This window comes from Rhinolophus sinicus, linkage group LG02 (genome assembly GCF_036562045.2).
Source record: "Rhinolophus sinicus isolate RSC01 linkage group LG02, ASM3656204v1, whole genome shotgun sequence".
Classification (NCBI taxonomy): Eukaryota; Metazoa; Chordata; class Mammalia; order Chiroptera; family Rhinolophidae; genus Rhinolophus; species Rhinolophus sinicus.
The window spans coordinates 97,868,464-97,896,090 of NC_133752.1; the positions used below are offsets into that span (position 1 = coordinate 97,868,464).

The 27,627-nt window shown below is 38.3% G+C and overlaps 1 protein-coding gene across 1 annotated transcript in view; it reads left to right on the plus strand.

The window, feature by feature from the left end:
- The first annotated feature begins 1,608 nt into the window (after nucleotides 1–1,608).
- APBB1IP (amyloid beta precursor protein binding family B member 1 interacting protein) overlaps nucleotides 1,609–27,627 on the plus strand; it is a 111,151-nt gene continuing 85,132 nt past the window's right edge. Inside the window, exon 1 of the mRNA XM_074324957.1 lies at nucleotides 1,609–1,869. The gene's annotated coding sequence lies outside the window, so the exon portion shown is untranslated. The remainder of the gene's footprint in view (nucleotides 1,870–27,627) is intronic.

The window sequence follows — 27,627 nt, forward strand, 5'->3', positions numbered from 1 at the left end:
CTTGGAAAGCTTTTCCAAGTCTCTGAATCATTGCCTCTTTATATTACTTTGCAAAGAGGTGTTCCCTGACCTTCTTTCCTTTCCCATGAAACTCACTCCATTGTTTGACCTGACTTTCTATATAGCGCTATGACTGCTCAGAACCTTCCAGTGGCATCCCATCACACAGTAAAGTCCCTGCTATAGCCAGAATAGTCCCTTCCTTGCTGTTTTTCCAACATTTCATGCCCTCCTCACTCAGGACCATTGAATGGTCCTTCTACCTGGAATATTCTCATCCTGAAATCCACATGGATTAATCTCTCATGCCTTTAGGTCTGACTCAGGTGTCACCAGGAAGATCTTCCTTGATGACCCTAATTAGTATAGTGACTCCATCCCCACTCCCGTCACTCTCTACCCCTCACCTCTTAATTTCCCTCAAAATACTTACATTACTTTACATGTTAAATATCAATGTATCCTTTGTTTTCTCCCAATAGAATGTACCATCCGTGAGAGAAGGAATTATTTCCTTCACTACTTGTTTTCATTGTTCTTAGAAGAGTAGGTGCTTAATGGTTTCTCATTAAATAAATAACTGAAGTATCTGAAATTACCTAATTAATTTATATTTCTAATTTATATCTTCATGTCTCCACCACCTCCCCACATATTGAAGACACAGCTGCATAGGGGAAGAGGAGGTTCGTTCACCCACATTTACAAATCGTAACTGATTTTAACTTCTGTATTTTCGGATCTCGCCACTTTCCTCTCAGAAAACTCCACTCCCAGCAGTCTGGGGTTATTTCCGGTTAGTCCTTGGCTGTTACAAATCAGGCGGCCTCGTGCACATGTATTATTTCTTTTCATCACTGTATCTTCCGAATACATTCTTAGAAGTGGCATCACTGGGTCAAAGGGTAATTGCATATGTAAATTAAACAGCTATTGCCCAATGCAACCCCTCCACCCCCCCACCCCTGTCCCCAGGGTTCATACCATTTTGGATATCCACCAGCAATATGTGAGAGGCCACAGCCTCGCCCGCCCACTGTGTGGTTAATCTTGGGGGGGTTGCCAATCTGATTGTTGAGAAATGGCCTGTGTTGAGCGCGCCCTTCCAACCCCTACCCCCACGCCCCACCGTCTCCCGGGGTTCTGGCAGACACCGCTGAACTCAGGGCAGAGGCGTTTTCCCAGTGGGCCGGAGGGCGGAACGCGCGGGACGGCTCGGCGCCCCACTCCGCGCAGCCTCCCCTGCGGGCGGGCAACCCGCTGCGGCAAAGCAGGCCTTGCACAACTGGCCCGAAAGAGGAAGCACAAAAAGGGCTGAAATAAACACTTAGGAAGACCGTTTTGAAAGAAATCGGTTCCTAGGGCTTTTATGGAACCATCATCTGGCCCCAAATCCCTTAGCCACTAATAATATTTCGAGGCGACAAAGGAGGTTGTCACTTCGCCAGGGGACGCGCCAAAGAGAAGGGGTCGCGCGACGCAGGTAGAGGAGGAATGAAACAGGAAGGCACAACTTTCCCCAGAATTAAAAAAATAAAAAAAATTTTTTTCTTCGTGGTTGTGGTGTAGAGGGGGGAAGTAAAAGGAACAAACCCGATGATTCGGGACAGAACAGCCCCGAGTTTTCGGAGTCGTTCTCCATGTGTTTCTCCGGGTGTGTCCCCAACGAGGCGCCCCTCTTGCACCTCCATGCAAAGCAGAGCGGAGAGCGCCCCACGTCTGCGCGCGGCGGGGGAAGGGCAGGGCTGACACGACTTCCTCCCGGAGCAGCGGACCTGAGCCGGGTGCAGCCCAGTGCACCGCATCGCCTCCCTGGTTGGTGCCCCGTCGCTGTCCCGCGCCCGGCCAAGTTCCCGCAGAGCCGTCGAGGTAAGCGGCGCCGATCCGCCCGGGAGCGCTGAGAGCTGCAGCCGGGACCCTCGGGGCTGTCATGGATCATGTGTCAAGCCCCTGGGGTCAAAGGCCCGACCCAGCGTTCCCGGGTGAACTCGCGCACCTCCCTCCAGCTTCGTCTTCGAGGGGCGTGCGTCCCGGGGTCCCCATCGTGTATCTCCAGACTTGACCCAGCTCCGCTGGGGTTTGGGGCTTCGGATCGCCATCCCCGCGCTCTGTTTTACCAGATTTGATTTCCTGCCCAGAAAATTGCTTCAAGGTCGAACCGAGCACTGGTATGAACCGCCGCCTGTCCGGCAGGGCCAGGAGCCTCACCAGCTCTGAAGGGATTCTTGGGGCATGTCAGGGCCCTGTAGATTAAATGCAAGCCCTGTGAGAATTTGAGAGTGGTTCTGACGCATCCTAGAGTGTTTCCTTCCTTTAAAACTTTCAGACAACTGTTTTTATTTTTAAAAATAACCTTTCCTCCGAATTATTGCCCTTTTCGTTTTAAAATAAGATAGAGGAAAGATTTAGACAGCAAGCACAAGTTTCGTAATTTGTCTTGGAAATTAATGTCCAGAGTGCCGTTTTATAGACTGAAGTAAACTCAGTGGATGCCATATATCCTGGAAGACCTTAGCTCAAGGGTCCCGCTGAAGACCTTGCCCTGTGGGCTTCTTATTTTCCTTCTGGGGAGGTATTTCTTATCATTCATACCACGTGGAACCTTAAATGCGTTGCTGCCTAGTCATTCACAGCAAAGCAGTTCAAAAAGAACTTTTCATGTGATCATTAAAGAAAAAGAAATGGAGTAACTAACTTACAGGGAAAAGGGAATGTGTTTATTACTCCCCGGTTGTTATTTCTGTTGGTATAATGTGGTTTAAACAAAGGCAAGGGTACTAGCTATTACTAATAATAAATTCTAGGCCTTTCAACAGAAATTTCAGATAAAGATCCTTTGTCCCTTTGAATAAACCTCCAGTGGCAATTTTCCTTCCGGCCTCACTGAAATACTGAAACAACACATGGGCAGTCTTACCTAATGCTGGCTGGCAAAATTAACAGAGAGTCTACGAAGAAATCTTCTATTATATTTCCAGATGTTATTTCTTATCTGTTCAATGTGTTATGAAAGGTCTAAGAAATTTAACGCCATGTTCAGACTATTAGTACTTAATAATTTTCACAATATTATTAATATTTGTGTCTTCTCTGGGTGTTTGGGAAACTTGGGTTCTAGTTCCATATCTGCCTTTAATTAGAACAAAGATGACCTTAATGAAGCTACTTTAACCTTTTTGGACCTGAGAAAATTTATAAGTAAAGTAAGATTATTGGACTACATTATGTCTGTCATTAGAATAGCAACTGAGGAATTGCTGTAATTCTTTGAATTTGTCCTGTCTGGAATGCTGGCAAAGTTAGAATTGCTGACCACTAACAAAAGAGAATGGAGAAAATAATGATAAAACATTTGGTTAGATTCTGAAATATCAACACCTTTGAGGGCTTTTGTTTCTGAGAAGTTCCTCTAAAAACAAAGTCAATTTCTGGCCTATATGTAATAATTTCCATTCTATTGACAAACTGACATAGGGAGTTGATGTCCCTAAGCTTAAGCAGGACAATATTAAGTTAAAAAATTTTTAATTGTTATTTCTCAAAAAATATAACTTTGTAATATGGCTTACTCTATGATTTAGTTACTTTAAGTCTTTTTAAAAAAAAATCTTAAACACATTACTTACTAGGGTATGTAGTGTCCATTAAATTTTTTGGTATTATTATATCCTAAGAATGTATACCAATCACCCACTGTTTGGTGTTTGTTTGCTTTTTGCCTTTTTTCACTTATAAATAAAAAGTTCTAGATATTTTCATATGATTAATGGAATGAGCTATTTATAAAATTCATTGTCATAAATGACTGTGTTTGATCTGCCACTTTGGATTTCTTTAAGCCATCCTACTTTCAAATAGCATTATTATTTTTATTTACTTCTAATCCTCTTCAATCTTGTTTTAATTATTTTTACACCTAAAACCCTTTAGTGATTCCACAGATCTTATAATAAATTAACTTTGCATTTTATAGTCTATCACACCAAAATCTTTTCAATTTTATAGAACGTCATGAGTTTATTTCATAGGCAATAGAACAATCTTAGTAATTCTCAGCTCAAAATAGAGCAATTCTTATTAACATAATTATATTTTAGTTTGGAAATATATATTTTATATCAGTCATATCATTTTAACTAGCAAGTGACTTAAAGTTTAAGCATTTATTATAAATTCAAGTACATAATAAATGCTAGGATGTAAGGTATTAGATTGGTACATTTCTTGTATAGTAATGTTTATATGTTTTAGAGTTATAGTTATCATGAAAAACATGACTTTTAGAGGAAACTGCTATGTATTTGGAAGAGTAGCAATTAGATTTCTCTTGAGAAGAGAGAATAGCAGTATTAAGGAAGGGCGTTGAATGAACTATAAACAGTTTAAGAGGCTAGATTGTACATGAGGTGTGGCAAAGCAGAGCCAGAGGACAGCTTCTAAGGACTAGAGGATGTGACCTGCCACCACCGCATCCCTATTGCCTAGCCAAATTCCTGGCACCATAGTTAGGATTCTAAAAGTGTTTGCTAAATATACAAATACTATATCAGTTCCGCTTCTGGGTTGTACCATCAAAATGTTGCAAGCCCCTGAGACCCAGCTGGCCCCATTGGTATTAACCCTGAGGCATGAGCAGGCAGAGATGTCACATTCCAAGGCACCACACCTCCTCACAACTCAATTAACAAATATTTCCTGAACATTGACTATGCACTTGAATCATTAAAACTCCTAAAAGCTATTTTCTATCTTTTTTGTCAATTCAGTTTCCTCTTTATCACCAAATGGTAATCGTAAATAATAATTATTATATTTGTTTAGCTGATATTCTGTACAGACCCTGTGCTAACTATTTTAGATGTATAGTTTCATTAATTCTCACGTCCTGAGCTTCTACTATTGTTATCCCCCTTTTATCATTGAGGAAATGAAAGCACAGAGAGGTTAAGAAGCTTACACAGGGAGTAAGAAGCACAGCTGACCTTTGACCCGAGCCAGTCTGATACCAATGCTCAAGGTGCTGTACCAGGGACAAGGGCTCAAATGGTGGAAAAACATGGGGCCTTTCCTCAGTGAACTTCTAGTCTAGTGGGGGAGAAGTATCAGATCCTTACTCCACACTGGGGTCAGGGAAAGCAAAGAAAGCAAAGAACTTGCCTTGTGAATTCTTTAGTTAGTTTCTTCTTAGTGGGAAGACAAGATAGTATAATCAGTTGTGAAGTTGCTATCTTTATAGATGTCTTTTGCAAAAATAATCTTTAGCAGCAATCATGTGTTTTCATTTTTATCTTTATTATGTTCTAATCCCTCTTGATAGCTTGTAGGGTTGATTAAATCAGTGAAGCAGTGAGCATAATATTTTTTTCTAATTCTGCAGGGAATCTTTCTGATTTGATATCCTCATCAGTGAGACACCCATGGGCCAGGAAGGGAGAATAAATGCTAAATCACACAGCAATTATGTTTCCACAAACTGGCTAGAAGATTTATGTCCAGAGAGTTATAACATATCAAACTGGAGAGAAAATAAAGAGTGGTAGTAAAACAAGTAAACACTGGACTAGATTTAATTTTTCCTTCCATTTTTATTATGAAGTATTTAATACATACAAAATATGGTGTATGATGTATATGTAAATTATAGTAAAAAACAATAAAGTCAACATCTGGATACGTATTACTCAGCTTAAGAAGTAAAATATTACCAACGTATCTTCTGACTTTCAGTAGCATTCCCCTTTTATATCGATAGAGGCAATTATTATTCTGAACACTACAACTTTTAAGTGTAATAAAGAATATCGAACTTAGAAACTGCTAATATTTCCATATTACTTAAATTTCCTCTCCAAATACAATTCAATCATTCCAAAAAGATTTGCCAAGCACTATTCTAGGTGCTTGGGACATGTTGGTGACAGAAAAGATAAAGATCTCTGCATTTATGGAGCTTATATTCTAGTGGGGCGACACAGGAAATAATCAATGAGCATAAAAGTAAATAGCATAGATATTAGTAAGTGAAAAGTGCTATAAAAAAAGACAAAGTTGAGCGAAGTAAAATTGTGATATTATAGAAGTTGGTAAAACGTGGTCTCATTGGAAAGACAAGATTTGAGCAAAGGTTTGAAGAAGTTAAGAGGGTATCTGAGGGGAGAGATCCAAGATGGTGGAGTAGATAAACACTCTGCCTGCTTTCTTGAATGAACACATAAAAATTACAACTAAATTATAGAACAATTAACCTGGAGAACCACCTGAAGTTTGACTGAACGGAAGTTTTATAACTAAGGATATAAAGAAACCATGTCCAGACTGGTAGGAGGGGTGGAAATGCAAAATGGGCTGGCCCAAAACTCCATGTGGTGGTTAACAATCAGGAGGTATATCTCAGCCAAGGATGTTCCCCCAAGAGGAGTGAGGGACCCCAGCCCCACACGGCCTCCCCAGCCCAGAGTACTAGTGCCAGGAAGAGGAGCCCCACAACACCTGGCTGTGAAAAACAGTGGGGATTCCAACCATCTGGGTGGGACAAAAAAGGCTGGGAGAAACTCAGATGTTCTCTCAAACAACTTGCACACAGACTCTCTCACTCCGGGCACTCACTGTGGGCTCCGGTGGACGGATGGTGACTCAGACAGCATCAAAGGCATACAGGCGATAGACTGAGGTTTGTGGCTTCAGGTGAGGGCTGGAAGACAGTCACCATGTTCCCTGTGAAGGGGCCTTCTCCCATGCAGATGGCAGAGAGCCATCTTGTGTTGAGTGCTCCCCCATGCCCATGGACAAATCTGAATCTGAATTGGTCAGTGAGCTTCACTGGCTCCACACTAATGACCCTTCCTGGACCCTACCCCATCCAATTCCCCCAGTGCCTGAGGCACTTTCACAGTGAGCAGCCAGCACTATCTGAATTGCACTCTTTCTTGGAAAATTATCGAAGACCACTGGCCCAAGATGGGCAGCAACTGGCCTCAGGGTGCTCTGAGACTCTTCTGAGTAGCTCCAGGCTCAGCACTGGCACCAAACCAGAATCTACATTAATCTGGTGAACACAGTTCTTCTCAATCTGGTGACTCCCTGAGACCCTGCCTCACCCAACTCACATAATGCATGAGTCTTTATCAGTAGCTGAACCTTAAGGGAGCTGGCAGGTGGCAGCAGGCCTCGGAGTGTCCTAGCTTTTTGGGGAGCTACCCCAGGCCCAGTACTGGTGGCAGACATCCTTAGTTCACAGAGTGGCTTCTCCCACATGCTTTCAGGTTTAGCACAGGAAGCAAATAACCGTGGATCTCTTTGTAGCTCCCACCAGGCAGTGGCTGGCTGGGGACTACCTGGTAGGAGCTACAAAGTGGCACCGCAGCCCCTCCCGAGAGGCCCCAGAACCAACATACTTGGAAGTTGGCTTCAGACCACAGCAGAGCATCACACAATTAACCCCACAAGTGGCACACCCAAAGGGCTGACTCAACAGGCACTGGAGCCTGCTGGGGCGAATCCCACTCAGTAGCATAGCAGCCCATAAACTGTAGACGTGGCCAAACCCCAGAGCCAGTCAGCCTGAAGGTCAATCCCACCCACTGGTGTGCCAACAGGAATCAAGGCTCAGCTATAACAGAAGAGCACCCACAACCCACACAAGGGACACTCCTGGAGCACCTGGAGCAGGTGATCAGGGAGACTATGCCAGGGCCCCACAGGGCACCTACTACATAAGGCCACTTGGCAAGAATGGGAGACATAGCAGAACTACCTAATACATAGGAACAAACAGGCTGCCAAAATAAGGAAACAAAGAAATATGTCCCAAAGGAAGGAACAGGAGAAAACTCCAGAAAAAGAATTAAATGAAATGGAGTCAAGAAACCTACCAGATACAGAGTTCAAAACAATGGTTATAAGGATGCTCAAGGAACTTAGTGAGAACTTCAACAAAGAGATAGCAAGCATTAAAAAAAGGATATAGAAACCATAAAAAAAGAACCAGTCATAAATGAAGAATAAAATAATTAAAATGAAGAAGACACTAGAAGGAATCACCAGCAGACTAGATGAAGCAGAGGATCAAATCAGCAATTTAGAAGACGAGGTAGCAGAAAATACCCAATTGGAACAGTAAAAAGAAAAAAGAATCCCCCCAAATGAGAATAGTTTAAGTCACCTCTGGGACAACATCAAACATAAAAACATTCCCAGCTGTAATGACAAGCAGAGGCGGGGGGAGGGGGGGAGAGAGGAGGAGCACACTAGGGAGGGGCTAATTGATTTATCTATTTAGCAATATCTAATCAATAACAAAAGACAAAAACACTTTTAAAAAGTGTGTTAACCACAGAAAGTAAAGGTGGTTAAGACTAAACTATATACATTGATAACAATGTCATGTCAAAGGCATACACATACATATAAGTTTAAAAGTTCCCAACATATGTTTACTATTGATCAAAAATCATTTGGCTAAATACACAAATAACATCAGTAAGGAGTATCCAAAAGCAGTAATAAGCTTTATAGGATAGTAACTATTACAGTAGATGCCAAAAGCTCACCAAACCAGGGGAGAATAGCACTGGAAAAGTCATAAATCAAAACCTTGCCAGGTCTGTAGCTGAGAAAAACTCAGGCATCTCCCACACTGCTGCTTGTTAGTTCCCAAGAATATTGTTGTTGTCGTTGCTAACAAGTTCTCAAGAATGTTGATGCTGTTGCCATTGTTGTTGGAAGTTAGGGTGTCTTCTGATGCTGCAAGCTGCATACAAGCTTCTAATATACTAACAGTTCTCAAGAGGGCTATCCGTGGGGAGCAACACTGGAGAGGTCGGGAACCAGCCAGGCCTCCCCAGGTCCATGGCTGGAAGTCAGGACGTCTCTGGGTGTTGTAAGCTGTATGTTGCTGGAAGTTTCTAGAATCCTAGAATGATGAAGAATCACCAATAACAAAAGACAAAATGACGAAAATTACACTGCCAACTCAGGTCTGCCTTATATATCTTCTCAGATGTACCTTAAAGCCAAGCTTCTTGTTCCTGCCTCCCTCTCCGGGAACGGTCAGCTTCGGGAGGCTCCGGCAGCCAAAGATAAAAATATTGCTTATCCGGCTGAAGGGCCAGTTCATTTGGACAAGCAACATCTTTTGTTCCTGCTTGGGGCCATCGGCCCAAGGTCTTCCAAAGCCTGGCAACGAGCCTGTCGCGTCATCCTGATATAACTTAGCTATTTTTTTACTTTATCTGTTGATGTGGGTGAAACAGACGGAAAGCAACATCATCTCGTGCCTCCCCTACCCAGGAGAATGAGACCAAAGGGGGAATTTACTCAACCACTGATCACAGTCCAGAAATCACCTCACATACAGGAATAAAAACTATAGAAAAAAGCTCACATCAACCAATGAAGGCAAATTTTCTTCAACATCTACCCTACAATTTGGCATTAAAATTTGTATTCATTGGCAATAAGTCATTATTGCCACCCGTATATGAGTAGTATTTTAATACACTTGATAAAACTGTAAACAACATGAAATAATTTATAAAAAGGTAACCATCACCTCACATGCAGTCTCTCATGTGATGGAACAAAAGGCAAACCAAAAGCTAATCATGAACTCACACGGAGTCTCTCATGTGAGGGAACAAAAAGCAAAACAAAAGCTAACCATCGCCTCACATGGAGTCTGTCATGTGAGGGAACAAAAAGTAAACAGACAAAATCTCACATAAACCAATGAAGGCAATTTTTTTTTAAACATCTACCCTAAGCATTTCAGGGGTACCAGAAGGAGACGAGACAAAGCAAGGGATTGAGAACCTATTTGAAAAAATAATGACTGAAAACTTTCCTAACTGGCTAAGGAAATAGACATACAAGCCCAGGAACTGCAGAGTCCCAAACAAAATAAACCCAAACAGGCGCACACCAAGATACATTATAATTAGAATGCCAAAGGTTAAAGACAAAGAGGGAATTCTAAAAGCAGAAAAAAAAAAAAAAGGCAACTAGCAACTTATAAAGAAGTCCCCAGAAGATTGTCAGCTGATTTCTGAACAGAAACTTTGCAGGCCAGAAGGGACTGGCACAAAATATTCAACGTGATAAAAAGCGAGGACCTACAACCAAGACTACTGAGCAATGCTATCATTTAAAATCAAAGGACAGATAAAGAGTTTGCCAGACAAGAAAAAGCTAAAGGAGTTCATCATCACCAAACCAGCATTACAAGGAATGTTAGAGGGACTCTTTAAAATGGAAAAAAAAAGTCAAAATTATGAATAATCAAATGGCAATAGCTATATATCTATCAATAATTACTCTCAATGTAAATGGATTAAATGCTCCAATCAAAAGACATAGAGTGGCGGAATGGATAAGAAAACAAGACCCTTATATATGCTGCCCATAAGAGACTCAGTTCAGATTGAAAGACACACATAGACTAAAAGTAAAGGGATGGAAAAAGATATTTCATGAAAATGAAAACAAAAAAACAAAAAAAGAGAAATGAAAACCTGGGGTAGCAATACTTATACCATACAAAATAGACTTTAAAACAAAGACTAAGAAGGACCTAGTAATTCCACTTCTGAGTATTTATCCAAAGAATCCCAAAACTCTACTACGAAAGGACATGAGCATCCATATGTTCATTAGAGCATTATTTACAATGGACAAGATGTGGAGGCAGCCTGGTGTCTGTCAATGGATGAATGGATAAAGAGGAGGTCGTACATATATACAATGGAATATTACTCGGCCATGGAAGGGAATGGGTTCTCACCATCTGTGGTGGCATGGATGGACCTGGAGGGTATTTTGCTGAGTGGAATATGTCAGAGAGAGAAAGACAGATGCAATGAGATTTCATGTATATGTAGAATCCAAAAAAACACACAAAATAAACAAACAAAACAGAAACACACTCATAGATACAGAGAACATTTTGATGGTTGCCAGATGGGAGGGGGTTTGGGCTGCAGGTGCAATAGGGGGAAGGGATTAAGAAGTATAGATTGGTTGTTACACAGTAGTCATGGGGATGTAGGGTATAGCATAAGGAATGTAGTCAGTAATAGTGCAATAACTATGCATTTTGTCAGATGGGTACTAGACTATTCAGGGGGATCACTTCTTAAATTATATAAATGTCTAACCACTCTGCTGTGCTCCTGAAATTATTATAAAATAATATTGAATGTCAACTGTAATTGAAAATTTTAAAAAGGGGGGAAAAGGTGAAGGGTAATAAGACGTCCAAATTTCCAGGTAAAGCAAATAAGTCATGAGGATGTAATGTACAGCATAGGAAATATAGTCAGTAATATTGTGACTGGTATGGTATAGTGTCAGACGGTTGCTGAATTTATCATAGTGATCACTTCTCTAGGTATATAAACCTTGATTAACTGTGTTGTATACCTGAAACTAATATAATAGTGTATGTTAGCTGTATTTTTAATAAAAATCTTTAAAAAAAAAAAAAGAGGGTGTATCTGAGGGAACAGTGTTCCAAGGAAAGGGAGCAGCCAGTGCCAAGCCAGAGTGTATTCGAGGAACACAAAAGCCCCTGTAGCTAGAGGTAAGTTAGCAGGGAGAGTAATGAGAGATGTGACTGGAGAGGTGAGAGGAGGGTGGAGACGTATCAGATCACATAGGCTCTTGGAGGCCATTGTAAAATTTTTAGCTTTTACTCTGAGTGAAATTGAGGGGCCATTGCAGCGTTCTGAGTAGTAATCTGATCTGACTGACATTGAAAAGGCTCACTCCAACTGCTTGAGAAGAAAGGAAGCAGCAAGGATGAGAGATTAGGAAGCTTTGGGAATCGGCATGTATTTTGAAGGTAGAACCAATAGGATTTCATGACAGAGTGGATGATTGGTGTGAGAGAAAGAGGAGTCAAAGCTTGGGGCCTAAACAACTGGAAAGATGGAATTGGCATCAACCAACATGCAGAGGTTGGTGGGGAGACATCAGAAGTTTGCTATTGCATATGGATATGAAATACCAATTGGCAATAACCATTTGCTTATATATCAAGCTAAGGTTGTTCAGGCTAAGTAACTATATTTTGGAAGATACTGTTATTATTCTCATTTTACAAAATCATAACTGCAGAACTAGCTTAAAATGGTCAAATCCTGTTTCTAACAAGACCAGGAACTAAAGTTTAAGTATTGGCTACACCATTCCTGAGTAACACTTGTGAACACCACTCCTGAGTAACACGTATGAACCCTTAACAGTTCCCACCCCCTTCTCCATGGAACCAAAGGACCAGACATGACCTGAACCTGAAAGTGGGAACCCTTTCAGAAGCAAAGGGTACAGTGCTGAAACCCCTTAAATCTTGCTGCGAACCCTGGATAGGGGAGACAGATTTGAGGCTAGCCTCCTGTCTTCTTCAGTGGACTCACAAATAAAAGCTTTCTTTTCTCCAAAGCCAATGTCATAGTATTGATTTCTGTGTGCTTCAGACAGCGAGCCCTTGCTCAGTGACAAAATTAAAAATGACAGTTTAGAGAGTTTTAAGAAACTTTCCTAAGTTTACACAGCTTAAGAAATGGAACATAAAACCACATTTGGGGGGTCCTAAAACTTTCACCATTCTCTCAATACTTGCTAGAAGGGTTGACCAGCAATCTTTACTGTATTGCTAAAATAAGAATATAGTCAGCTAATCAGTAATATTCCACCCCCATGAGACTCAAGACAATGAAAATTATTTTTAAGAAATGGAAGAACAAGAAATGAATAGTAAGAAGCCCTATATCCATACATAAATGTATAACCAGTGGCATGTACAGGACCAGGTTTTTATGATTTGAGTTTAACAGCAGGATTCTGAGGGATGAAGGACAAAGGCCTTTTCCACAAAGGAGCCTTTTATGCCTAGAGGTTAAAATATATACATTTTCAAAATCTAAAACCAAATTTGGAAGAGACGGGGGCAAGGGGGGGGGCTTCCTCTTTGCACATCTGGATTTCAAATGGATGCAAATGTTAGAGCAGGGCTAAAGGTTCATTGGTAGCTGCTGAAGAATGTTAGATGACACAGTTATGATATTTGGAAAGCTGGAAATGATTATTAGGAGCTACTGAGATTTAGATAACTGACACTTCATTTGCTTTAGTTATCAAGGCAGTGTAATTCTGAATTAGTCATATTTAGTAAAATGCTGCTTAAGTCATTGATTCCCATTTAACAGTCTATGTTTTTCACAGGGCAAAAGTCTAGTTTTCAGTTAAGTTTATTATTAGGGTTTCATCTAAAAAAGGACAGAATGGATTATGTGGCAGAAAAAGTACCACAAATTTTTTTTCATGTGATTTACTTTATTAATAGGTTGGTGCAAAAGTAATTGCGGTTTAAAAGGTTAAAAACAATTGCAAAAACCACAATTACTTTAGCACCAACCTAATATCTCAATTAATTCACTGATTGAGTAAATTTGTCTAAGGCTACTGTATTTATAGTATTAACAAACTCTTTCATCTCTGCTGATAACATCAAATTCACCACTGAAAGATCATTGGACTGATTAGGTTTGGAATGTAGTATCGGTTGGTTTATTCTTGTGTTTTTTTTAGGAGCATGATTTCCTTCTGATGAAATTCCATAAACGCTATGGCTTAGCAAACCAAGATGATTTCTTAATTTTACTAATGCTGTTTACTAATGCTGCAGCATTATATTTCCTCTATTGTAAGCAACAAACAGAAATGAAATTCCGTGAGCCATGAATGTGGGTAAACACAGTGAAATGATGTGAACAGATGGCTCATAAGAGCACTAATTTTTTTGGTGTTTTCGATTGTGAATTTTTTTAAAATTTATTGTTCCATTACAATTGACATACAATATTACATTAGTTTCAAGTTTGACTGGATATTTATATGCCTCATGAATAGAGACGCTAAAACTCCCAGGTAGCTCACTACACTGATTGTCAGAGCAGACAAGCGTTCCCTAAGGGGAGGCCTGCTAAGGGGCATAGGTCCTTACACTTACACTTCAGTTGAATGAATACATATTCATTCTCAACATAATATAATATATTATATATTATGCACATATATATATAGATATAATGCTCATATATATATTATACTCATTATGCTCATATATATATATAATATATTATGCTCAACATAATGTAATTGGGACTTTTTTTTCTGTTCAACATACATCTGTTGAGGACCACCCACATGCCAGTGTTGGGGTATAAAACAGAATAACATATGGCCCCTACCCTCAAGAAGCTTCCAGTCTAATGGGAGAGACAGGCCTGTAAAGAAACACATTATAATGTGTCATGTGGGGTAACCAAGAGGCACTTTGAAAGATAAGATATTTCCAGGCATCCCAGTGAAAGAAGGCTACCCTAAGCCCCACATGTGTAAAATGGTTTGGCTGTACTAGAGCATAAAGTGCAGTGGGAAAGGAAATGGGGAGATGCTGATTTGACACTTGGTGAGTAATATTCAGATTGCATTTTATAGGATACAATCACCACAATCTGTCATCTTTGAGTCAAATGTGTAGGCACTTGTAATAACAGAACTGTAGCCCTCTCCAAAGGGAATATAATGCACGCCACATATATAACTTTAAATTTTCAAAAAGCCACATTAGGAACAGTAGAAAAATGCAAGTGACATCAAAATTTTAGTAAGAAATTTTATTTAATAGATATCCAAAATGATCAATTAATTAATATTAATTATACTAAATTACATTAAATTTAAATAATATTCATGTTTTACACTTACAAAATGTCTCAATTTAGACTGGCCACAATTCAAGTGCTCAGTAGCCGGTAGCTTGGCCAGTGGTTGCCTAACGGACAGCACAGTTCTAGGCAGGTAATTACACAATTACTGTATCCCGTGTGTTCACTATTCAGCTGCATGGAGGGTATTAGATGAATTGTGAAGTAAGCTAAAGGATAAAGGAAGGGAACAGCATTTTTGGTTAGTATGGGGCCTGTCGCTGGAACCTGATTTTAATTCATATTTAAACTTATAACCAGAATGCTTTAGTAGCCCTCCAGCAACAAAAACGAACAACGTCAAATTGTCATTGCTTACTTTTCTTTGAATTCTTTCTCCACTGCCTGCTGCCCCTTCTTTGTTGGATTCTGCCAGATAGTAACAGGGACTGAAAAAGGATGGAAATAAATGGAGCAGTATACTCTAAACCCACATCCGGCAAAATGTCATCTATCTGTTACCCTAGGCAACAGTAGTTGTTAACTCTTTTTTTTCTTTTTCTTTTTTTTTTTTGGCTTCCACCTGCTAGTTCACAAGCATAACATACCCTTATCAACAACAACTCTCTTTGCAGTGGTTCTCAATTCCAGAAATACACTTCCCTTCAGGGGAGGGAGATAGTGATAAAGATTTGACACGTGGAGTTGGAGGTGCCATGATATAGTTTAAAAAAAAAAAATCTCAAGGAAATTCTGATATAGTTCCTCTGTTGTTCAGAATGGTTAAGGATCTCTGTCCTAGAATCACTGCTTACAGATGTCCTTGGCTTAATCTTTTAAAACTGTGCCTTGGCCTATGAGAAAATGGCCGCCCCACTCAGTGTGGCCAGGTACGCAGAAATGCGACAGACAGAAGTAACTACCCAGGTATGGACTGGGGGGGGTGCATGCACGTGTGTGCGTACGAGGGGTGGGGGGCAATAAGTAACTAACTTTTGTCTCCACTGATAATTTTAGAGCAGGAATGTAGTCATAAAAATGATGATGGTGATGACAGTAATAGCTGAGATTAGTATTACTCGTAAACTTTATATGCACCAGACTCCATCCTAAGCACTTTACAGGCACCACGCCATCCCTATGAGGTACAGACTCTTCTCATTGCCATTTCACAAATGAGGAAATGAAGCCAACAGAGAGGTTGAATAACTTGCCCAAGATCACTCAGCAGCTAAGTCTATTTGCTGAGTACGCGCCATGTGTCACACACTTGGGTGAAAATGCAAGATTCCATGCCTCCACTCCCAGTGTGATGTGAAAGACAGGCATGCAACTATTTATATGAGATCTGGACATACAGACACTGTAACTGCAACATAAGCAAAGAATCTACCACTTTCCATGTCTTAATAATCACAATCCTTGTTTTCAGAAGGCACTGTGGCATGGTGGTTGTGAACATGAGCCTCTGAGTTAGACCTGGGCGCAGTCCAGTCCACCACTTGCATGCACTTACACCAATTATTTAATTTCTCTGGGTCTGAGTTTTATAACCTATGAAATTGGAATAATGTCACCACCTCATAGGGATGTTTTGAGAATTTAAATGAGATGCTATAGGTGTCTGACCTGTCGTAATTGTTCTACATTTATAACGCCTATTCTTATTTTAAAGTAGGTGCTAATACATATTAAATATGAGCTACCATACATTGAGTTCTCAGTGCTAACTAATCATGGCGTTATGCTGAGTACTAAGAGACTTGAGGTGTAAATGTTTCCCCTCTCAACATAGTTTAGAAGATAAAACATACATATTAGGAGACAGATAAACCATAAGTCAACGTGTGAACTCTCAAACTGGTGATCCTAACACTGCTGCTGCAGGAGTTCAGACAAGGGTAGATTGCCAGGACCCACTTGTGAGCCTTGATAGTGTGTGGGACTAATGGTAGTGGAGAAATATTGGAAAAATAGCACAGAGGTAAGACAAATGATTGTATGGGGAAGAGAAAGAAACGTCTTTCACTATAAGCAAAGGTTTAATGAAAGAAAGATGATGAATTTAGAGTGGTTTGTGGGGGTGGGTTGTGGATAAGCTCATTCTAGCTGGTGTTCGCTCTAAGCAGCTCTTCTAACTCGCTGGGGAGGTGCCAGACCGGCCTGCACACACGGTGACAATGAGGGCCACGGATCAATCACCTCTTCTCCTTGACTACAAGTGCTGGCCTCCCTGTCACCCACTCCTTCACCTTCTGCTTGCCTTTCTCTGATTGACATGGACTTTCCAGATTTGGTGTTTGAACCCTTTGGACCAGGGGTGCTCAGACAGCCGAATGACCTGGCCCTGGAGATTGCTAACATTCCCCTGGGCTGTAGTACAGACCCTGATCACAACTGGAAAAGGTATCAGGGGGCAGTTACCCTCGTGAATATTGACAGAGGAGGGCCTGAATGACCCCCCACATTGGACACCACATTATGAAGGGAAGAGAGAATAATTTCGTTTTTGACTGGTTGTCTCTGCTGTAGAACTTCGTTCATGTTATTCAGGAACCTACTAGGACAATGAACCAAATGGTGCAGGGGGTTCAGATTCTTCACCAAGAGGCAAACAGATGACAGAGATGCCGAGAAAAAAACAATATATTGCTTAGTTAATTGAAATATAAATGTGGGCCATGATTTAAGTACTGTGACTGTATCATAAAGTGTTTGGGGATTTTTAGTTCAACTTAGTAAAGTTACATGGTAACTTATGTAAAACATAAAATATGTATGTTCCTAGAAGTTGAATTTCACTCTATATCTGATGATTTAGCCGTTTATGGTTCTTGAGGTTTGGGGTTTTTTAATTTTGTTTTTGTTTGGTTGGTTTGGTGCTGTGTGTTTTAAATCAAGGATTAATATTCATGCCAGGTTAATTGATAATCTTTCTATGGATGGGCCTGATCTAAACCAGTTTTGGAGGAGTCCAGTTCTTTGCAGGAAGAAATCATAAATTTACCCTAAATCCATTTGGATTGGTCCTGGATTATAGTAGTATAGTACTTGCTGCTACAGTTTCTTTTTATTTTTGTCATAGTGCCTGGATCAATGCTACATACATTTGCACAAATGATTCAATGAGTGTATTTTGACTGAATGTGTCTTTGGGCTGGGGGTGGTCCTTTAGGTATAAAAGGACTTAAATGGATGCTCTCAATAACATCCATTAAAAAATAATGACTCACACTGTACACAAAAACTAACTCAAAATGGATCATAGACCTAAATGTAAGAGCTAAAATTATAAAACCTAGAAGAAAAGATAGGAGTAGATCTTTATGACCTTGGATAAAGTAATATATGTATTACTATATATTAACTATAATATATATACATATGTATGTATATATGTATATATTATATTATGTATACATTATATATTTATATATATATACAAAAGCACAATTGAAAAAGGAAAAAATAGATAAATTGGGCTACATCCAACTTTAAAACTTTTGTGCAGCAAACAGTGCCATCAAGAAAGTATGATGACAATGCACAAAAGGGGAGAAAACATTTGATTTGCAAAGCATATCTGATAAAGGACTTGTATCCAGAATATACAAAATAGTCATTTGGATGTAAAGTAAAGCCTAGGAAATATAGTCAATAATATGGTAATAACTGTGTATTGTGTCAGATGGGTACTAGACTTATTGGGGTGATCACTTTGTAAGTTATATAAATGTCTAATCACTACATTGAACACCTGAAACTAATATAATATTGTAATGTCAACTCTAATTGAAAAATAATTATTTAAAAAAGAACAACAACATAATAGTAATATATTAAAAAGACACACAATCCATTTTAAAGCTGGGAAAAGGATCTGAGTAGACTTTTCTCTAAAGAAGATATAGAAATGACCAATAAGCACATGAAAAGATGCTCCTCATCATTAGACATGAGGGAGATGCAAATTACAACCAGAACTTCCCACTCACTAGGACGACTAGCATCAAAATGACAGACACAGGTATTGCTGAGGCTGTGGAGAAATTTGAACCTTCGTATACTGCATGTAGAATGTAAAATCGTTCTAGAGCTTTGGGAAAATAGTCTAGCAGTTCCTCAAAAAGTTAAATATAAAGTTACCATGTAGCCCAGCAGTTATATTCCTAGAAATCCCAAGAAGAATGAAAACATATATCCCTACAAAATCTTGTACAAAAATGTTCATAGCAGCATAATTCATAATAGCTGAAAAGTAGAAACAACCCATATGTCCATCAATGGATGAATAGATAATCTAAATGTGGTGTTTCAATACAATGAAATATTTAGCAATAAAAAGAAACAACGTGCTGGTGCATATTACAGTATGGATAAACTTTGAAAACATTACACTAAGTAAAAGAAGCCAGGCATAAAAGACCACATATTGTATGTTTTTGTATATATGTCCAGAATACGCAAATAAATTTATATAAAGAGAAAGTAGATTGATGGTTGCTTGGGCCTGGAGAGAGATGGGGGGGATGGCAAGTGACTCTTAAAGGGTATTGGGTTTCTTTTAGGGGAGAAGAAAGTATTCTAAAATTAGATTGTGGTGATGGTTGCACAGCCCTGTGAATATATCAAAAACCATTGAATTATACACTTTAAATTGGTGAGTTGTATGGAATGTGAATTACATCTTAATAAAGCTATTTTTTAAAATATGGAACACGAGACCTGTGTCCAAGGGGCTGCTCTAACCAATGGGAAGATGAAAAGATGCATTAGAAGCAATCTGAGCTCTGGTTTCAATACATTAAATGAAATCATTTGGGATGCCAGGGGATTATAAAGGAAACAGTAGTTCAGCAGCAGAGTAGGTTTTGTGGGGAGACCAGGATAATGTCTAAAAGATGAAGTTGGATGGGGTTGGACTGTGGAAGAATTTAAAAGCCACATTAAAGCATTTAGATTATATTCTACTGATAATAGAGAGCCACTGAAAAATTCTGCTAACTGAAAGGATATGAACAGAACTGGATTTTAGAAAGAAAACTCTGGTGGCATTATAGATGCTAGATTCAAGCAGGAGAGACTGGAGGTAGGGAGATAAATTGTAAGCAGATGGCAGAGTCCTTGTAAGACCTGTGGAGGAGCTGAACTAGGGTGGTAGTTATGGAAAGAATGGTTCTAGTTCAAGGGCATTAGGAAGGCTAAGTTGACATGACACATTGACTGATAGAATTCGGGACCTCAGGAACAAGAGGCTAACAAGATGCCCTGGAGTTCCTGAGAAGAATGACGGAGGGGAGCTAATCCAGCTATAGGTGAAGATGCATGTAGGCTGGTTGAGGGCAGGGAGAGTTGTTATCTGGGGAGAGGGATAGTTAGTTGTGTCTAGGTGGCTCCTTTTAGCAGCAAGGCTGAGCCTGGTCATCACAGACATCCACAGCTATTAAGTTAACCCACCCTAACTGTGTTTCTTCACCCAGCTTGTTCTTGCCTTTGTTTCATCTGCTTGCCCACTTCCTAAATGGAGCTTCTGTTTCAATTTCATTATTCTGGAAGCTCTTTCACTTGACTGGTGTCTTCTGCCCAGACATCCAATCTCAGTCTCACTTCACTGCACTGATCCACTGCTTCCCCAGATTCTGATTTTCACCCAGAGCCTCTCTGTGCTGACTTTCTCCCCAGTTCCCAAGGTAACCTCTGGCTTGGATATTGCTGCACCCATATTGGCAAGCCAGGGAAATTGGGTGTGGGGTGGAGAAAAGGAAGCTGGAACAGGGCCATGTTGCGGTTGAAACTCTGATGGGACCGCCTTGTGGAAATGCCCTGCAGACGACAGGAAATATAGATGCAGGGCTTTAAGTTAGGCGAGATATGGAGACACAGATAAGTAAGTTGTTTCTGCTTCACTCTGCAGCAATATCTACAGAGACTAGATAATAGGAACAACGATGATAGAAAGAAAAACAGATCAGGGAGGCTCTACCCGAAAAATAACCTGAATTGCATCTGAAATGATTTGACATTTTTATGAAATGGCAAATTTATGGCCACCTTTACTTCAGAAAGTAAGTAAAGCTGCATTTTTATTCATATTTATGAAATATGGCTATTTGTACTGTCTCACTAATATCTTTGTCATGACACCCTCCATTCCCCACTTGGAAAGAATGGGGAAGGAAGGTTCAAGGACTTAATGGATGGTTTCCTGGAAGTTTTACTGAGACTTTATCTGGAAAAGTCCATGACTATCTGACCAAAGAAATTAATAAAGTAAGGTATATTTTTCTCTCAGTGTCTACATCAAAACAAAAACAAAGTTGTACCTTAATACATGGTCATCACATATCACTACACATGTCAATACACATATCAAGGCATCACTGGACAGTTGCAAAGTTCTGAAATAAGTTATTAATGGTAAAGTACATACAAAACAAAGACTCTATAATATGCTAGCCAAAAACCTTAGGACAATATTTTATCTTATATTTGAGATTCTAATAAGATTATGAAGAACCAAATCCTTTGATGTTCTTGAATATATTTCTACATTCTACGTGATATTACTATCTACTTTATTCCTACATTATTAGTGTTCTGCTTTAATTATTGTCATTGTGGAAGTCTTTCGTTATTTTCTTTTTTATTATTAGTTTCAGGTGTACAAAACAACATAATGATTAGACATTTACACACCTCACAAAATGACAATCCCAATAAGTCTACTACCCAACTGACGTTATACATAGCTATTACAACACCATACTATATTCCCTATGCTTTACCTTACAACTCATAAATAGATAAATATATACATATATATTCTTTTTAAAATTATAGTTCACATTCAATATTATTTTATATTAGTTTCAGGTGTACAGCACGGTAGTTAGGCATTTAAATAATTTATGAAGTGATCCACCAGATAAGTCTAGTACCCATCTGACGTCATACATAGTTTTTACAACATTATTGATTATATTCCCCATACTGTATTTCACATCCCCATGACTAGTTTCTAACTACCAATTTGTATTTCCTAATCCCTTCACCTTTCTCTCCATCCCTCCAACCCCCCCTCCCATCTAGCAGCCTTCAATTTTTTTCTCAGTATCTATGGGTCTATTTCTGTTTTGTTTGTTCATTATTCTGTTCTTTAGATTCCATATATAAGTGAGATCATATGGTATTTGTCTTTCTCAGTCTGACTTATTTCACTTAGCATAACATCCTCTAGTCCACGCATGTTGTTGCAAATGGTAGTATTTCATTCTTTTCATGGCAGAGTAAAACTCCATTGTATAAATGTACCACAATTTCTTTATCCATTCATCTATTGATGGGCATTTCAGTTGTTTCCGTATCTTAGCTATTGTGAATAGTGATGTAGTAAACATACAGGTGCATATATTTTTTTTAATTAGTGTTTTGGATTTCTTTGGATAAATACCCAGAAGTGGAATTGCTGGGTCATAAAGTCATTCTATTTTCAATTTTTTGAGGAACCTCCATATTGTTTTCCATAATGGCTGCACCAATTTGCAATCCCACCAACAGTGCACAAGGGTTCCCTTTCCTTCACATCTTCTCTAACACTTGTTTGATTTATTGATGATAGCCATTCTGTGAGGTGAAGTGGTATCTCATTGTGGCTTTTCATTGCATTTCTGTGATGATTTCTGACATTGAGCATCTTTTCATATGTCAATTGGCCATCTGTATGTCCTCTTTGGAGAAATGTCTCTTCAGGTCCTCTGCCCATTTTTTAATTGGATTGTTTGGGTTTTTTGGTGTTTAATTATACGAATTTTTAAAAATAAATTTTAGCTATTAACTCCTTATCAGATGTATCATTTGCAAATATCATCTCCCATTCAGTAGGATGTCTTCATTTTGTTGATGGTTTCCTTTGCTGTGCAAAAACTTTTAGTTTATGTAGTCCCGTTTGTTTATTTTTTGTTGTTGCTGTTTCTCTTCTCTGAGGAGCTATATCAGTAAAAATATTACTAAGAGTAATGTCTGAGAGTTTACTTCCTATATTTTTTTCTAGGAGTTTTGTGGTTTGAGCCTTACATTTAAGTCTGTAATTCATTTTGAGTTTACTCTTGTAAATGGCATAAAAAAGGTGGTCTATTTTCAGTTTTTTGCCATGTGTCTGTCCAGTTTTCCTAGCACCATTTATCAAATTGACTGTCTTTACCTCAATGTAAATCCTTGCTTTCTTTAACATACATTAAACGACTGCATAGACATGGATTTATTTCTGGGCTCTCTAGTCTTTTTTATTTTTTTTTTAACCTCAAGGAGTCTTTATTCTTTTCTTTTTTTTTTTTTAATTTATTGGGTGACAATTGTTAGTAAAACTACACATAGATTTCAGGTGTACAATTCTGTATTACATCATCTATAAATCCCATTGTGTGTTCACCACCCAGACTCAGTTGTCCTTCCATCACCATATATTTGATTTCCCTTACCCTAATCTCCCACCCCTTTACCCTCTGGTAACCACTAAACTATGGTCTGTGTCTATGAGTTTTTGTTTCTCATTTGTTTGTCTTGTTCTCTTGTTTTTGATTTATATACCACATATCAGTGAAAGCATATGGTTCTCTGCTTTTTCTGTCTGACTTATTTCGCTTAGCAACATACTCTCAAGATCCATCCATGTTCTCACAAATGTTCCTATATCATCTTTTCTTACTGCCACATGGTATTCCATTGTGTATATATACCACAACTTCTTTATCCATTCATCTATCGAAGGACATTTTGGTTGTTTCCATGTCTTGGCCACCGTAGACAAAGCTGCAATGAACATTGGAGCACACGTGTCTTTATGTATAAATGTTTTCAGATTTTTTGGGTAGATACCCAGGAGAGGAATTGCTGGGTCATATGGTAATTCTATTCGTAATTTTTTGAGGAACCTCCACACTGCCTTCCATAATGGCTGCACCAGTCTGCATTCCCACCAACAGTGTATGAGGGTTCCTTTTTCTCCACAGCCTCTCCAACACTTGTTACTATTTGTTTCTATGTATCTTTTGATCTCTCCTCTAATTTCTTCTTTGACCCCGTCATTCTTTAAAAGTATGTTGTTTAATCTCCATGTATTTGTGTTTTTTCCTGCTTTCTTTTTGCAGTTGATATCCAATTTCAAAGCCTTGTGATCAGAGAATATGCTTGGTATGATTTCAATCTTCTTAAATTTGTTGAGGCTGATTTTATGTCCCAATATATGGTCTACCCTTGAGAATGTTCCACTGGGCTCTCTATTCTTTTCCATTGACCTATGTGTCTGTTTTTATGCCAATACCATGATGTTTTGATTACCGTGGGCTTGTAGGATAATTTGGTATCAGGTAGCGTAATACTTCCAGCTTTGTTCTTCTTTCTCAGTATTGTCGTGGTTATTCAGGGTCTTTTAGGGTTCTGTATAAATTTTAGGATTACTTGTTCTAGTTATGTGAAAAAAAATGCCACTGGTATTTTAATAGAGATTGCAATGAATCTATAGATTGTATTGGGTAGAATGGACATTTTAATTGTATTAATTCTTCCTATACATAAGCATGGTATGTTTCATTTATTTGTATCTTCTTCCATTTCTCTCTTCAATGTCTTATAATTTTCTGTGTTCTTTTACTTCCTTGGTTAAATTTATTCCTAAATATTTTATTTTTTGATGCAATTGTAAATGGGATTGTTTATTAATTTCTTTTTCTGCTATTTCATTATTGGTGTATAAAAATGCAACCGATTTCTGAATATCAATTTTGTATCCTGCTACTTTACTAAATTCATTTATCAGTTCTAATAGTTTTTTGGTGGAATTTTTGAGGTTCTTTATAAATAGTATCATGTCATCTACAAATAATGAAAGTTTTACCTCCTTTCCTATTTGGATGCCTTTTATTTCTTTTTCTTGTCTGATTGCTGTGGGTAGGACTTCCAGCACAATGTTGAATAAAAGTGGTGAAAGTGGACATCCTTGTCTTGTTCCTGATCTTAAGGAGAATGCTTTTAGCATTTCCACATTGAGTATGATATTAGCTGTGGGTTTGTCATAGATGACCTTTATTATGTTGAGATATGTTCTCTCTATTCCCACTTTGCTGAGAGGTTTTTTTCAGAAATCGATGCTGAATTATGTCAAATGCTTTTTCTGCATCTGTTGATATGACCATATGATTTTTATTTTTCATTTTGCTTATGTTGTGTATCACGTTAACTGATTTGCAGATATAAAACCAACCTTGCACACCAGGAATGAATCCCACTTAATTGTGGTATATAATCTTTTTAATGTATTGCTGAATTTGATTTGCTAATATTTTATTCAGGAGTTTTGCATCTATGTTCATTAGGGATATCAACCTCTAGTTTTCTTTTTTTGTAATGTCTTTGGTTTGAGAATCAGTGTAATGGTGGACTCATAAATTGAGGTTGGGAGCCTTCCCTCTTAAATTTATAGATTAGTGTGAGGAAAATAGGTGTTAATTCTTTTTTGAATATTTGGTAAAATTCACTTATGAAGCAATCTGGTCCAGGACTTTTGTTTGTTGGGAACTTGTTGATTACTGATTCAATTTCATTAGTTGTAATCTGTCTGTTCAGAATTTCTGTTTACTTTTGATTCAGGCTTGGAAGATTGTATGCATCTAGAAATGTATCTATTTCTTCCTGATTGTCCAGTTTGTTGGCATATAGTTGCTCATAGTATTTTATTCAGATTTTTTTCTATTTCTATGGTGTCCACTGTCACTTCTCCTCTTTCGTTTCTCAATTTATTTGTTTGGATCCTCTCTTTTTTTCTTGATAAGTCCAGTTAAAGGTTTGTCAATTTTGTTTATTTTTTCAAGAAACCAGCTCTCGGTGTCATTATCTTTTATTTATTTATTTATTTATTTATTTATTTATTTATTTATTTATTTTAGTCTCTATTTCATTTATTTCCACTCTGATCTTTATTATTTCCTTCCTTGTACTCACTTTGGGCTTTGTTTGTTGTTGTTTTTCCCATTTCTTTTATGTGTAAAGTTAAGATTGTTTATTTGAGATTTTTCTTGTTTCTTTAGGTAGGCCTGCATTGCTATGAATTTCCCTCTTAGGACTACTTTCATTGTGTCCCATAGATTTTGGGTCATTGTGTTTTCATTTTCGTTTGTCTCAAGGTATCTTGTGATTTCTTCCTTGATATTGTTGACCCACTAATTATTTAGTAGCATGTTATTTAACCTCCATGTGGTTGTGTTTTTTCCATTTTTTTTCTTGTAATTGATTTCTAATTTCATACCATTGTGGTCAGAGAAGACGCCTGATATGATTTCAATGTTCTTAAATGTATTGAGACTTCTTTTGTGACCTAGCATGTGGTCTATCTTGAATAATATTTCATGTACACTTGAAAAGAATTCTGCTGCTTTGGTGTGAAATACTCTAAAAATATCAATTAAATCCATCTGCTCTAGTGTGTCATTTAAAGCTACTGCTTTGTGTTGATTTTCTGTCTGGAAGATCTGTTCTTTGGTGTCAGTGGGGTGTTAACATCCCCTACTATGAGTGTGTTATTGTTGATATCTTCCTTTATATTGGTCAATATTTGTTTGGTGCATAACTGTTTACTTGAGTGATGTCCTCTTATTGGATTGATTCCCTTATTATTATATAATGTCCTTCTTTGTCTCTTATTATAGTTTTTGTTTTAAAGTCTATTTTGTCCAACATAAGTATTGCTACCCCAGCTTTTTTCTCATTTCCATTTGCGTGAAATATCTTTTTCCATCCCTTTACTTTTAGTCTGTGTGTTTTTCAGTCTGAGGTGGTACTCTTGTAGATAGCATATGCATGGGTGTTGTTTCCTTAGCCATTCAGCTACCCTATGTCTTTTGATTGGAGCACTTAATCTGTTTACATTATTGATCCATCATAGTTTTGATCTTTGATTGGTTTCTCCTTTCTTCTACTTAAAGAAATCCTATTAACATTTCTTGTAATACTGGCTTGGTGGTAATGAATTCCCTTAGCTTTTTCTTGTCTGGGAAGTTCTTTATCTCTCCTTCAATTTTAAATGATAGCATTGCTGGATAGAATAATCTTGGTTGTAGGCCTTTGGTTTTCATTACTTTGAATATTTCCTGCCACTCCTTCTGGCCTACAAAGTTTCTATTGAGAAATCAGCTGAAAGTCCTATGGGTGATACCTTGTCTTTAATCTTTGCCATTTTAACTATGATGTGTCTTGGTGTGGGCCTGTTTGGGTTCATCTTGTTTGGGACTCTGTGCTTCCTGGGCTTGTATATCTGTTTTCTTTGCCAGGTTAGGGAAATTTTCAGTCTCTTTTTTTTTTTTTTTTTTTTAAATTGTTTCTCAATCCCTTGCTCTCTCTCTTCCCCTTCTGGTACACCTATGATGCAAATGTTGTTATGTTTGATGTTGCCCCCCAAGTCCCTTAAACTGTCTTTGTTTATTTTTATTCCTTTTTCTTTTTGTTCTGATTGGTGTTTTATACTACCATGTCTTCTAAATCACTGAGTCAATCCTTTGCTTCATCTAATCTGCTTTTAATTCCTTCTAGTGTATTCTTTACTTCCATTATCATGTTCTTTATTTCTGACTGGATCCTTTTTATGGTTTCTGTGTCCTTCTTTAGGCTTACTATCTCTTTATTGAATTTCTCACTAAATTCTTTAAGTATTCTTATAACCACTGTTTTAAACTCTGTCTCTGGTAGGTTGATTGACTCTGTTTCATTTAGTTCTATTTCTGGAGGTTTCTCCTGTCCTTTTATTTGGGAAATGTTTCTTTGTTTCCTCATTCTGGTTGCCTCTCTGTGTTTGCTCCTATGTATTAGGTAGATCTCTTATATCTTTCAGTCTTTGCTGAGTGGCTTTATGTAGTATGTGTTCTGTGTGGTCCAA